Raw genomic sequence first — 13,872 nt, 5'->3', positions numbered from 1 at the left:
ACTAAGCTTGCTTTTCAATTCTGTGCCATCGGCCTCTTGAAAGTCACCATCTGATTTTTAAACAAGGAGCCAGATTGTTCATTTTGTCGTGGGTCATATAAGCAATGTCACCAGCCTAGCCTTGCCTCCCTCTGGCCCTGCTGCTCCCAGCTACCTGCCCAAGAGCTCTGAGCAGACCTTTGCTCTTCCAAATCCAAGTCTAAACAGAGCAGGTTGCTGAACTGTCAGTGCTGTCAAGGAGGAATCTGACTCGCCCCCTCTCAAAAGCTCCCTGCCACCCAAGTCTCTGGTTACAACCAATCTCTACTATGTGACAAGCTCTATTATCTCTCCGGGCCCCACAGAGATGCCTGCCAGCCCAACTCATCATCGTCAGCTGCTCCTGGCCTCTTACCACCTCCCAGAAAAGATGTCTATTTAGTGCACTCTGCTTTGAAGAAGTTCCTAAGGGGGGACTCAAGTCTCTATTAGAGAAAATAGTTCTTTACCTCCAAGCCAGGAATTGTTCCCTGGTATAGGAAAGGACGCTCATTCTTTCCAAGCCAAACTCAAATACCATCTGAGGTTTTTTTTTCCTCCTAGTCAAATGAACCCTTTCTCAGCCTATTACTTGTATGTCTCTATCTCTTTATAGTTTCATGCCCATCCTTATATCTCTGCCAGCTCAGTGAAGAGCTCAGCCTACCTGGAAGTTGAATCAAGTGGTTCAATGGCAGAGGTCCTTGCCATTACCTGGTATGGGGGGAATTAGGCCCTGCTCTACCTGATAGGGGTGAGTAGGGGTTAGCCATGGGCTCCAGTTGTGGAGCCTCCAGTAAAGCAATGATGTTCTGGAAAGATCTCAAGCTTTGGCTAATCCTGGCTCTTCCCTCCAGGACTGTCAGCCTTGGGCTTCATTTCTCTGACCTATAAAGTGAGGATAGTAATACCTGGCTTATTGGGCTATTGTAAAAATCAAAAGAGTTTAGCTAATCCACTCAAAGCACGAGGATAAGGCCCAGCACCCAGTAGGTTATTAATTAATTGTAGGTTTTATCCTCTCCCAGGAGGAAGACTTGGAGGCTGAGCCTCTTCTTGTCCTCTGACAGGTCCCTGCTGGGCTGAAGAGTATGATCTCTGACTACCTGTGCCTAGGAGTTGGGTCGGATGATGGAAGTGAAACAAGACAGGAGACCCCACCCCACTCCCCATTCCAAAGGCAAAGAGCCCCAGGCCAGGCTGGGTAGAGCATCCTACTTACCCCAGCCTTACACACTCGCAGACCCAGATCCACCCAGCATTGCCACACTGGCGGAAGTGGTGGCTGCTGTCCCAGCCAAATCCCAGGACTGTGGCGACAGCCCTGCCTGGACCCAGCCACCACATCAAGGACCAACTCCACCCTCCACTCAGCACCCCTCCCACTTCAAGCTTCCCACCTCCCCTCCCAGAGAAGCCCAGGCAGGCTCTCTTGGTGCTGGGTAGCCACAGCCCTCTGTGGCTACTGCTGTGTGGCAGAGAAAGTCCTAGTCAGGGAGACATCTGGGTTCCTGACCCAGCTCTGCTCTTCAGCCCTGTGGGGCCCATGCACATGACTTGATGTCTGTGGATCCAAGCACTTCATCAGAAAGAGTGCATGGAAAGGGGGCTGGCAGGCAAGTTTCAGCTTCCTAGGCTGCTGTGGAGAAGATGAGTTTAATGCATGTAACAGAACTTTAGACAATACTGGTTCTATGCTACAGAAAGAAGGGTTGCCCAATTGTGGACTAGAAAATCAAGAGTGGAATTTCTGAAGTTTTGAGTTTGATCTCTAGCACAAGGAGGGAAGGAAAGAAGGAAGGAAGGAAGGAACGAAGGAAGGAAGGAAGGAAGGAAGGAAGGAAGGAAGGAAGGAAGGAAGGAAGGAAGGAAGGAAGGAAGGAAGGGAGGGAGGGAGGGAGGAAGGTAGGGAGGGGAGGGAGAGGGAGGGAGGAAGGAAACTTGGGCTACAGATATAGCTCTATTCTAGGGCAGTTACCTCATGCGCAAGTCCTGGGCACTGCAGGAGGAGGAGGGGGAGGGGGAGGGGGAAGGGGAGGAGGAGGAGGTGGCAAGACTTTCTAGAACTTTAAATCAGATTATATAAATAAAATGATTTAAGGAACAAATAAAAAGAGTAATACAAGCCAGATGCCAGTGGCTCACGCCTGTAATCCTAGCTACTCAGGAGGCTGAGTTCTGAGGATCGCAGTTCAAAGCCAGCCCAGGCAGGAAAGTCCGTGAGACTCTTATCTCCAATAAACCACTAGAAAACCGGAAGTGGCGCATTGGCTTAAGCGGTAGAGCACTCGCCTTGAGCTGAAGAGCGCAGAGACAGCGCTCAAGCCTAGAGTTCAAGCCCCATGACTGCCAAAAAAAAAAAAAAAAAAGCAATACAACTTTCAGATATCAAGTGGTTTCTCTGTGGTTTCAAGCCATGTATAGAGCTTTTGTAACCATTACATGAACCCTGTGAGGCATCCAGCCCCCTCCCCACTATGGCAGAGATGAAGGTGCTACTTGGGGAAGGTCAACTGACTTCTGACTTCTCCAAGGTCACAACGCCAATCAGATTATAATTCTGGGTGGCCTCCATGCAAATCTCCTGACTTCTCTGCACCTTAGTTTACTCCACCTGTGCCCTGGGGAGGGTGGTGTCAGCACCCTCTTTCAGAAGCACTGGGATGGAGGAAGTCCACGTGTGGAAAGCACCTGTGCAGTCCTGGGCACATTCTTTTCTCTCCTCATTGGAGCCAGCAGCCTGTTAAGTGCCCTGGCATGGACAGTTACTTTGGAGCCAATGGTGACTGACTGCAGCCTTCCCAGGGACCAGCTGTTCCCAGTTGTGGTTTCCTGAAGCAGGCTCATTTCAGGAAGCACTCCCCAGGTAGGAGCATAGGTGTGTCATGTCCTGGTAACCCCTCAGAAGTGAGGCCGGTAGGCAGCGTGAAGCTCCCCCTCTACCCAGGGCAATCTGGAGACAGGCCTTTGTCTAACTCTGTCCACTGAAACCACCATGCCCCAAGGCTTGCCAAAGCACCAGAATCCCACATTCCAGCATGGAGAAATGTCCCCGGGCAATGAGCCCCGTTGGCATGTCTGTAACCCTAGCCAATGCCACCTGTAAAGCTGCCAGTCCTCTCCTTTGATCCACTCCTGGCACCAAGGAGGGTGGTTCCCCACTGAGGACAGCAGGAAAGCTTCCTACACCTAGATGCCCTCAGGTCTAGTTACCTAGTCCAACAGGAGACAGGTGAGACTTGGAGATGTCACTATTTCTATCCTGAGGAACCCTGACTAGATGAGGAATAGACAGTCTCTTCCTTAATAAAAATTAGAGAACCCAGACCATAGGTATTTATTTATGTATTTGTTTATGTATTTATTTCATTTTTGTATTGCCAGTTCTCAGGCTAGAACTAAGACCTGGGCACTGTCCTTGAGCTTTTGTGCTCAAGGCTAATGTTCTACCACTTTGAAACACAGCACCATGTCTGGCATTTTGGTAGTTAATTGGAGTTAAGAGTCTCGTGGACTTTCTTGCCCCAGCTGGCTTTGAACGTGATCCTCAGAGCTTAGTCTCCCAAGTAGCTAGGATTGCAGGTATGAACCATCAATGTCTGGCTTTTTGTTTTTTGTTTTTTGGTACTGGTCTTGGGCTTGAACCCAGGACCTAGGCACTGTCCTCAAGCTTCTTTTGCTCAAGGATAGCACTCTACCACTTGAACCACAGCTCCACTTTTAAGTTTTGGCATATTACTTGGAGATAAGAGTCTCAGAAACTTTCCTGCCTCAGTTGGCTTTGGACCATGATCCTAAAATCTTAGCCTCCTGAGTAGCTAGGATAACAGGTGTGAGCCACTGGCATCCACCTTTATTGGGAGAACTTTATAAAACTCAGCAGACTGAGAACCAAGGGGGTCATTGTATGAGATCAGCCTGGGAAGAAAAATATGTGAGACTCTTATCTACAAGATAATCAGAAAAAAGCGGGGCTGGAGGTGTGGCTCAAGTGGTAGGATACCAGCTGAACAAGCAAGCCAAGCAAGCTCAAGGCCCTGAGTTCAAACCAAAACACCACCAAAATAAAGCAAATTAAAAAAAAGAAAACAGATCACTTGAGAGGGTAATAAGTGCTATGAAGAACATGGAAGAGGGACTGGGAATGTGGCTCAGTGGTAGAGTGCTTATCTAGAATGCATGAGGCTCTGGGTTTGATTCCACAGTATCATATGAACAAAATAAATATAATAAAATTATATTTTTAAAATTATTTTTAAAAGCTGGGCACCAATGGCTCATGCCTGTAATCTTAGGTACTCAAGAGGCTGAGATCTAAGGATCACGGTTCAAAACCAGCCTGGGCAGGAAAGTCCATGAGACTCTTATCTCCAATAAACCACTAGAAAACCAGAAGTGGCGCTGTGGCTCAAGCGGTAGAGCGCTCGCCTTAAGCTGAAAAGCGCAGGGACAGTGCCCAAGCCCAGAGTTCAAGCCCCAGGACCAACAACAACAACAACAACAAAAAAGAACATGGAAGAGCCTGGCGTGGTGGTGCATGCCTGTAGTCTCAGCGTATAGGAGGCTGCAGCAGGATCTCAAGTTTCAAGCCATAAGGAGCTATTAAAGAGACTGTCTATAATAACAAAAGCAAATAAACAAAATATGGAAATGGTAGAATGGTGAGAGGGAATAAGAGAGGCAGCAAAGGCTCTCTGCCGAAGTGACATTTGACTCAGACATAAGTGAGTAAGTGGGATGTGAACTTGTCTGGGTTCTCCATGAGCCTGGCAGGATCTGCGAAGGAACACTATAACACTGAGACCATGACTGCCTTTTCCACACCCACTGGCTCATGCATGAACAAGAGCTTTCAGATGCCTTATCACTCTGACAGCTAATGAGACGTGTACTTGTGTGTTCTCATATTTAAAAAACCTATCTGGAGCTGGTGGCTCACATTGCTAATCCTAGCTACTCAGGAGGCTGTGATCTGAGGATTGAGGTTTGAAGCCAACCTAAGTAAGAAAGGTCATGACACTCTTATCTCCAATGAACCATTTTTCAAAAATGGAAAAGCTAAAAGTCGAGGTATGGCTCAAGTAGTAGAGTACCAGACTTGATTGAAAAGGCTAAGGGACCATGCCCAAGCCCAGAGTTCAAGCCCCAGTACTCCTCCTACACACACACACACACACACACACACACACGCACACACACACACACACACACACACACACACACAATCTTTTGAGATGGAAAAGAAGTAGGTGACAGAGTGAACAGCATATACAAAGGGGTATTTCAAGATGAAGGAGATGATTATGAGACAGGGTGTCTGGCTGGCAAGTAGGAGACAAGGTCATTTCCTGAAATGGCTGGGATGGCACAGTCTGGAGAATAAAGGGGAAGTACTAATGAGCCACTGCGGCTGCCAGGTGAGCCAGTGACAAGCCTGGGTTTGGGATTTTCTGTTCCTGCCCTATGGAGAACTAGACTTAGAAAACACCAGTATACCAACTTTAAACTGGGGTTCCCCTCAAAAAAACCCTCCGTAAGCCAGGCGTCAGTGGCTCACGCCTGTAATCCTAGCTACTCAGGAGGTTGAGATCTGAGGATCGAGGTTCAAAGTCAGCCTGGGAAGGAAAGTTCATGAGACTCTTATCTCCAATTAACCACCAGAAAACTGGAAGTGGGGCTGTGGCTCAAGTGGTAGAGCACTTGCCTTGAGCTGAAGAACTCAGGAACAGTGGCCAGGCCCAGAGTTCAAGCCCCATGACCAAAAACAAAACAAAATAACACCACCACCAACAACAAAAAAACCTTGGGGCTGGGAAGGTGGCTCAGTGGTAGAGCGCTTGCCTTGCATGCTCGAGACCCTGGGTTCGATTCCTCAGCACCACATGGCCTCACTACCGGACCCCCCCCAAAAAAAAAAAAAAAACCAAAAACTTCTTTGGCCAGGTGCTGGTGGCTCAAGCCTGTAATCCTAGCAGGAGGCTGAGATCTGAGGATCATGGTTTGAAGCCAGCCTGGACAGGAAAGTCTACCAGACTTTTATCTCCAATAAACTACTCAGAAAAAGCTAGAAGTTGGTCTATAGCTAAATGATAAAGCACTAGCCTTGAGCAAAAAGCTCAGAGAGAGAGAGCCTAGGCCCTGAGTTCAAGCTCCAGGACCAGCAAACAACAAAAACCGCTCCTTGGGGCTGGGAAGGTGGCTCAGGGGTAGAGCGCTTGCCTTGCATGCATGAGGCCCTGGGTTCGATTCCTCAGCATCACATAAGCAAAAAGAAAAAAGCCGGAAGTGGCGCTGTGGCTCCAGTGGTAGAGTGCTAGCCTTGAGCTGAAGAGCTGAAGGACAGTGCCCAGGCCCAGAGTTCAGGCCCCATGACCGGACCTCCCCCCCCCCCAAAAAAAACCTCCTTTCCTTCCTCCAGTGTTCCCCATACTGGGAAGACAGAGACAGACAGAGTGAGAATGAATATCCCAACTTAGTGTAGAGAATAGAATACTGAGAGAAGAACAGCTCTCTGGAAACTTCTGGAAGTAGTGAAGACTGACCCCAGACTGACCACTGGACCACCACATCTGAGCAACCTGCTGCTCCTCTTGCCGCCACAGGCTTCCATTGACCCACTGCTCCCCTGATTTCTGGCCACAACAGTCCCCAAGCTCATTAGTTTCCTAGAGGGTGACAACTGTCCAAACCTCTCCTATTTCTTCCTTTCCCACTAACGGGTAGCTGCTGGACTCGTCTTCCTCCTTCCAGTCCGCCCCTGGCTCACAGGATTACTCTAATCTGAGTCTAGCCTTGTTGTCATCCTTTCAAAGTCTGCAGAAAGTCTTCGGCATGGTGTTCCAGACTCCCGCTGAGCCCACCAACTCCTCTTTATCTCCCAGAAGTCCTCAGGTCCTCCCTGCCCAGGTACAAAATGCTCTCCTCTGTGCTCTTGCCATGTCATAGGGGACCTTCGATGGGACACCTTGATTACCCAGAGAAGTTCTGCTTGCCTTTCATGGCTCAGATTCCCTATCTCCTGTTCCAGGAAGTCTTCTTTGACCACTCAAGCCAGACATCTCCCTCATCTGAGTCTCCCTGAGTTCAAGCCCCAGTGCAGAGAAACTGGCCACCTGCACTTCTCTCCTCCTTTGCTTGGACACTGCATTCCTCCAGGACAGGGCCAGAGTTGATCCTCAGAAACAGAGCTTGGAGCTCCATGGATGCTGGAATGAATGAATGAGTGAATGAATAAATGAACCCAGTTAACCAATCAATGTTCTCATGGATCCTATGTTTTCAAAGTGAGAACCATTCCTGTAGCTATCTTCTTTAAGTTTTTTTTTTAAAGTGTAACCTGTTTTTGTTTTTGTTCCAGTTCTGGGCTTGAACTCAGGACCTGCGTGCTATTCCTGAACTTTTGTGCTCAAGGTTGGTGCTCTACCACTTGAACTACACACAGCTCCACTTCTAGATTTTTTGGTGCTTAATTGGAAATAAAGACTCTCATAGACTTTCCTGCCCAGGCTAGATTCAAACCAAGATCTTTAGATCTCAGTCTCCTAAGTGGTTAGCATTACAGGCGTGAGCAATGGGTGCCTGGCTGGTTTTCTTGTTTTATATAATTAAAAAATGCATAAAGATCCAAAGGTCCATAGAGGAGGGCTTTTTTTTTAAAAGGAGGACTTGGCCCCATGGAGTATGCACAAAGGGCCACTGGCATCTCGCTTCCCTGGGTATCCCTGCCAAATTCAGTACCCATGACCCTTACAGAATCTCACCCTGCAGTTGGGCCTCTAGACAAACCAAACCCAAGAAACATGGATGACCAGGAGGCCCAAGAGAGGTAGCAATCATTCCTCAGCCCAGACTGGCACAAGGCTTCCCTGCCCACAGGCAGGGGGCTGCATGAAACAAACCCCCCTCTAAGAGGCCCTGGCTCCCCCACCCTCATGACAGCCTGGAAGATTCACAGTGGTGGTGCCCAGTCACATCTGCAGGTAATTTCTTCATCCCTCTGCCTGGGAGTGGATCTTACTCAAGTCCTCAGAACACCCTCTGTCCCAGTGCCATCTCTCAGGCAGAAGGGGCCACTGTGTCCCCTAGAGAGCACATTGCTCAGGCTCTGTGCTGAACCCTTCTGTCTCCCTGCTGGCTCTCATGGCAATAGAAGTAACCATGAGATCAGCAGGCATGCTTGTTACGCCTGCCTGGCCTCCAGCCGCCTGGGTGCGTGCGCAAGGAGTTCCTAGGCCGTGCTGCCTGACATTTGCAATCGTTTAATGTGAATAAGTTCCATCTTTGTGCTCTTTCAGCCTTTCATAACAACTGCCAAACTGTCCACCCTGGATAGGACATAAATCCTGCTGGCCAGTCACCAGGCCAGCTCTTCCTGGAGCTGCTTCCTTCCCAGATCTCAGCAGGGTGCATCTGATGACCCCCTAGTTGGGAATAGGTCCCAGGAAACTGATGAGTGCAATGGAGAGAAAACATAGGAATGACAGGCAAATCCCCAAAGAGCAGATTCCAGGCTGGGCAGGTTCCTTACCTCTGAGTTGTGTTTTTGTCATTTGTAAAAGAGGGTGCTTGATACCTGCTTCTTTCAATGATCTTAAGAATTACAGGGTTGAGCTGGCTGTCAGGTACCTCACGCCTGTCATCCTAACAACTCAGAAAGCTGAGATCTGAGGATCACAGTTCAACACCAGCCTGGATAGTATAGTCCATGAAACTCTTAACCAGCATAAAGCCAGAAGTGGAGCTGTGGCTCAATTGGTAGAGCGTTAGCCTTGAGCAAAAACCTAAAGGACAGTGCCCAATATCTGAGTTCAAGCCCCAGTACTGGCACAAAATAAATAAGAAGATTACAAACCTCTATGTTTGGCACCCCATAGATAGAAAATGTTTCTTTCCACTACCCAGGAACTAGCTGTGTGGCCTTGGATTAGAAGCATCACTTCCCTGTGCTCCCATTTCCTCATGTGTAAAATGAGATCACGGTAGGGCGAATCTCACGTGGCAGTTGGAGCTCTAAGTGAAGTAACACGTGTGGAAGTAAAAACAGAGCCCGGCACACAGCAAGCACTGCGGACACACGAGTTATCCCTCTCCTTCTCCTGTGGACCCAGCTTGAAAGGCCTGGTAAGTATGAGACTTGGAGTGACTGGGGTAATATGGGAGGAGAAGGAGGGCCAGTGGCAGTACTGAATGCTTAAATACCTCACTCACTCTACAAATACTTGCTGTCATCCTACTGTGTGTATAGTTGCTAGGGATTTCTACCGAGACTCCTGTTCATTCGTACAACCTACTGGCTTTATGTTTTTCCCTTCATTGGCTTATCCATTAAAAATTAAATTATCTTTAGCTGTATAAAGTTGTTTCCATTCAATGTATTCATTTATGAGCACAATGTACATCTTGATCAATGTTACCCCTTCCATTGTTCTCTCCCATCTTCCCAATTGCACTCATTGCTTTACATTACCTAGGGGTTTTTGTTTGTTTGTTTTTCTGTGTGTGTGTGTTTTTTTAATCATCAATGAAAAGAAGACCACCCAAGCTAGGCTTTGGGTGACATCTTCTTCTAGAACCTTCCTCTGGTCATCATTTCCTGCTTTGTGTGTGTGTGTGTTGAGGGGCTTGAACTAAGGACCTGGGCACTGTTCCTGAACTCTTTTTGCTCAAGGCTAATGCTCAACCACTTTGAGCTACAGTCCCACTTCTGGTTTTCTGGTGGTTAGTTGGAAATAAGAATCTCACAGACTTTCCTACCTGGGCTGGCTTTGAACTGTGATTGTCAGATCTCAGCCTCCTGAGTAGCTAGGATTACAGGCATAAGCCACCAGAGCCCAGGCTCAGTTGATTCTTTCTAATTCATTGTCTTAAAATTTTCCAGCTACTTGTCCATGACTGAGGATGGACTGATACTGAGTCTCTTGTTCCCTGCCTTTCTCTCCAAACTAGCAGGTGCCAGGCTCTGAGTGGATATTCTACAAACAGTTCTCAAAGGGGTGATACCTGTGGCCAGGCTTATGACTCAGGCTCTAAAACATGACCTAACTTCTCCTCAAGCCTTATCCCACACTGAATCCCATAGACCATCTCCAGAGTCAAATAGGTATCTTTCTTCCTCCAAGGTCTTGATCAGAAGTTCTTCCCCATATCTGCCTTAGTCTCCAGAAATAGCCAAAGCCTGTTGTCTTAGAGACAGGCATCATGGAGGTGATCTCTCCAAGGAAAAGGCTACATGAGGGACCAGAGCAGAGGAGAGAGGAGGGAGGTGTGGGCACGGGGGTGTGGGATGGGAATGGAGTTGACATTTTCCCTGGGGAATCTAATGTCACTGTAATGAGTGGAACTTGGCAAAGGTGGGCCTGAGTCTGATCTGAATCTTAAGAGCCCTACAGCCATGGGAACCCAGGCCCACCCCAGGGGTGGTGGTGCAGGCTGGGTGTAGGCATACAGCTCCCTGAATCTTGTAATGCCTACCAAACATGATGGAAGGGTCTTAAAAGGCACCCTAACCCTAATCCCTAAGTGTGATACACACTGCCAGAAGGCAGGAGATGGATGTGACATCTTCACAGGGACCAGAGCCTTGGGGTGGAGGGAAAGCAGGAGGAGCTAGGTGAGGAGAAGAGCTCTGAGTGTGGAAGTGACCTCAATCCATTGGCCCAGCCTCCATCTCTCCAGGGGCATCTGAAGTGGAGGGCACCAGGCCTGGCTCCCAGCCTGTGCTCTGGAAACCCCTCATTGCATAGCGTCTGCTTAATCCCTGTTAACAGCAGGCTGACCTCGCCTCCCCCAGGTCCTCGCAGACCTCCTTTGAAAAATAAATAAATACTTTCTCCATTATCCCATTAGCAGCTTCACAGGTTTTCCCTGCTATTAGCTCCCAGCTCCAGTGAAAGTGGAAACACGTGTCCACAGAGCCTCTGTTTGCCCACCAGCTACCACAGGGTTGGGCTGCACTCAAAGTCCACCTGCTGAGGCCCACTGGGGACAGGAGGGCTCAGAATCGATTTGGCTTCCCCCGAGACAGATAGCATAGGCTGCACCAGGAGCTGGGAGATGTTGTTTCTCTGTATTGCCCATGCCTCACTGCATGTCTTCAGGCAAAATCCTATGCCTTCCTGGGCTTCAGGTACTTCTTTAAATTTTTGTTTGTGCTGGTATTGGGGTTTGAACTCTGGGCCTGGATGCAGTCCCTGAGCTCTTTTGCTTAAGGCTGGTATTCTATCATCTTGAATCATAGCTCCACTTCTGGCTTTTTTGTTTGTTTGTTTGTTTATTTGTTAACTGGATATGAGTCTCATAGACTTTCCTGTCAGGGTTAGTCTTAAATCAAGACCCCCAAGGCAGCTGGGCACCAATGGCTCATGCCTATAATCCTAGCTACTCAGGAGGTTGAGATCTGAAGATGGCGGTTCAAAGCCAGCCCGGGCAGGAAAGTCTGTGAGATTCTGTGGCTCAAGTGGTAGAGTGCTCGCCTTGAGCCCAGGACCACAGTTCAAGCCCCAGGACAAAAAAAAAAAAATCCTTAATGCAGCTCTCAGATCTCAACCTTCTGAGTAGCTAGAATTACACAGCCATCAGCACCTAGTTCTTTTTAATTTTTTTTAAAAACAGATCATTCATTTCTTGAAGCATTGAGATAATGTGGGAGAATGAGAATGGGTCTTAAATGGCACCGTATGTTTGTCAGTGGGGGTGAGGAGGATTTTTCCATTTTTCTGGCCTTTCTTGCTTATCTGTTCTCCTGTTGCTCGAGAAGAAGTAGCAGGCAACGTTTTCTCCTACTGCAACGTTTTCTGCAATAGGATGCATTCTATGTCCCAGCACCACTGTTTTCTGAGAAGTTTCTAGGATGCCAGCCCATTGGTTCCTCAATGTGGTGAAGCTGCCCAGGTGCTTGGTCTTACACTCCCATAGTGCCCAGCCAGAGCAGAGTCCAGCTGGGAGCTGGGATTGTTTGTCCCAGGTTCCATCTCTTGGTCCCTTCTTTCTTCTTCTGCCCACAGCCCCAGGCAATGAAGGAGGGGAGCAGGACTCCAGTGGGCAAGCAGGCAGCTCTGTTAGTCTGATCAGAACCTGTTAGCTGCTGGGGTCTGTTAGCAGTACCTTTGAGGTCTCCCTTTGCCTTTCCATTTCTCATGAAATCCTAGTTCAAGCCGTTGCTAGGAACACTGGTCCCTTGGCACTGACCTTTGTTCCTGCCTCCTCTGCCCTTCTCTTGTCTGTGAGCTTCTTTCTGACAGACAGAAAGGGGCCTTATCTGTGGGTGAGCCTTGGGGTCTGCCATGTGCTCTGTTCCATACTGTGGATATTTGGCAGGGATGGGGAGCACAAAGACTGCCCACCATTCCTCACCCCTAGCAGGCTGTAAAGGCCTGGGAAACCACTTGGTACATAATGTGATAGACACGTATGCTTTTTATTGGCTACCCATGGCCGTTTGCCTAGACTGACAATTTTGTTATGACACACAAAGGATGTTATAAATACCTAAATGGCCCTTGGCAGAAAAAAAAGTCTCCAACCCTTTGTCAGGCTGCACAACCTCAACGGCATGACCTAAGTTTTCTGTGCCTCTGCTTTGCTCATCTTTAAGGTACAGATGGCTCACAACATTGCCCTGAGGGTTTTAGGATTGCATTAACCCAGAATCAATACTGTGTAAGCTCTCCAAACTAGCTTCTTTCTTTCCCTCCCTCCCTCCCTCCCTTCCTTCCTTCCTTCCTCCCTTCCTTCCTTCCTTCCGTCCTTCCTTCCTTTGTTTTCTAGTATTGGAGCTGAATTCTGGGCCGGGGCTCTGGCCTGAGTCTCTTTGTACTCAAGGCTAGAGCTCTACCACTTGAGGCACAGCGCCACTTCTGGCTTTTTCAGAGTTGTTTATTGGAGGTAAGAGTCTCACAGACTTTCCTGCCTGGGCTGGCTTTGAACCTCCATCCTCAGATCTCAGACTCCTGAGCAGCTTAGGGATTATAGGTGTGAGCCACCAGTGCCTGGCTTCAAACTAGTTCTTGTGATCGCTTGCCTTAGATTCCTGAAACTCAGCACCAGGCCTCTAGAGAGCATGGCACGCTCTAGATAACTGTGTGTGAACATGCTCAGTTCCAGCCTCTCCCTCTGGTGCCCTGCTAGGTGGAAGATGCTGCCCAACCCTTGCAGAATGTGGTTTTTCCCAGCATGGGAAAGGGTGTCCAGATACCTGGGAGCAGAGGACGACTGTGCCCAGGCAGCCTCAGGGCCCACAGCCTCCCTGGCGGGGGGGGGGGGGGGGGGGGTTGGGTCAGCGGGAGCCCAGAGCATATTCTGGGTGAAGAGTTAGTTGGCCTTGCTCACCTGTACCATAGACTTGGCCTCAAAGTTCAGTCTGCATTGGCTCTGTGGTTCTGACTCCTCGCTCTGGCTGCAGGTCCACTTCAGCTGCTCTACAGTGGTTGCCTTCCTCACCCTGCCCCCTAGGAAGCCTCTCTCATCTAGCAATCATCTCCCCAGGGGCCCCAAAGGTTGCACGAGGAGGGCACACTAGGGCATTCTCACACTCTGGCCTGCCACAGGCCCTCTCTTGGAGGCTGAGGTGAATTTGGGGGACCAGCTGAGGGGCATTATACGCTGCTATCTTCATCTCACTCAGTGCTGGCCTTCAAGGAGCCTGGGCTGAACCTCCTGGGCGCCTGGGCTCTCTCAGGTGCTTTACGGGCCAGGACAGGGGTGGCTAGACTGAACCCCCTCCACAGATAGCCTCCTGGGGAGCTGTCCTGGACGTGGCAGGGAAGGGCACAGCATCACCTGACCTCCAGTGAGTCCAGAGCCTACAGCGCTGTGCTTGATTCTCTCCTGGGAAAGCGAAGGTCTGGGTAAGAGGAG

Source organism: Dipodomys spectabilis, unplaced genomic scaffold (genome assembly GCF_019054845.1).
Source record: "Dipodomys spectabilis isolate Male_0828 unplaced genomic scaffold, ASM1905484v1 ptg000002l, whole genome shotgun sequence".
In the NCBI taxonomy this organism is placed as follows: Eukaryota; Metazoa; Chordata; class Mammalia; order Rodentia; family Heteromyidae; genus Dipodomys; species Dipodomys spectabilis.
Note: the sequence above shows the minus strand (reverse complement) of the source record.